This window comes from Trypanosoma equiperdum (assembly GCF_001457755.1).
Source record: "Trypanosoma equiperdum strain OVI genome assembly, contig: ctg_1893, whole genome shotgun sequence".
NCBI classification, from domain to species: domain Eukaryota; phylum Euglenozoa; class Kinetoplastea; order Trypanosomatida; family Trypanosomatidae; genus Trypanosoma; species Trypanosoma equiperdum.
This window is the reverse complement of record NW_027123941.1, coordinates 3,910-5,054: the sequence shown is the minus strand read 5'-3', so window position 1 is coordinate 5,054 and position 1,145 is coordinate 3,910.

Genomic DNA, 1,145 nt, shown 5'->3' with positions numbered 1-1,145 from the left:
AAAAAAGAAAAAAGAAAGCAATAAAAATGGGAGTGAAAGCTGACAACTGAGAAATTTTCGAGCGTCATCCAACAATTTAACTGCAGCACTGCTAATAATTTTATTATCACTTTTTTTTTTCTTTCTTTCTTTCTCTTTTAGTTTCATAGCTTAAAAGTAAATGCTCACGGTTGTGTTTTACACAAGCAGAAGGAAAGTATTGGAAGTTTATCAAGTGATTCATCGCCAACACCACCGAATGAATAACATAAACTATCAGAAAAAAAAAGTGAGAAGGGTTTTAAAAAAAAAAGAAAAAGAAAAAAACACATAAAAAATATAGAAGCTAACAAATCACACAATAATAAGTAAAACTTTAAAAAAAAAAACAACCTCGCACTCACCACCATACTAAAACAAAACTCAAAACTGCTCTAAAGAGCAGTACCACGCAATTGTCATTATTTTTATATTACTAGCAACGTGAAAGCATAATGCTTCGTTGACGTTACAAAGTGGTAACAAAACAAAAGTAATAATGATGACAACGGTAGTGAGGTGAGTAATTTGGTTTCATTACGATGGTTAAAACGTCATATTCACTTCATCCTATTATCATTATTGTTATCGCAGCCAATGCAATCGGCTCTTGAAGTGGAGAGAAAATCCCCTCCCCCCTCCACACACACACACACACGTCATTGCACACGTTAGGGTGGTGGCTGAACAACAACAACAAAAAAAAAAAAAGAAATAACATAAAAGTGAGATGAAGTGTGTGAAGAAAGGTGGAAGAAAAAAAAAAGGAGAAAGACACACATACATATACACATACTTTTCAACAGCTGGTCATTAACTAAGCTCGTTTCCCCACCCCTTTTACAAACAGACGCGGTGCGAATCCTCATTTCACCCATACGTGGCCATACATCTACTATATTTATATATATATATTTATTTATAAATAAATGTAATTAAATCTGTATAACTATAAATACGCACGCCACAAAACTGACGAGCTAATACGCTTGAAAAGTAACGAATTAAGAACAAAAAATATTACATTTGCGCCACTTTCCCCTGGTCACGTTGCTAAGTTTCCTTTCAGTTTCTTGTTTTTCTCTTCGAACTTCCCGTGCGTGAGAGAGAAAACCAAAGGAAACGTC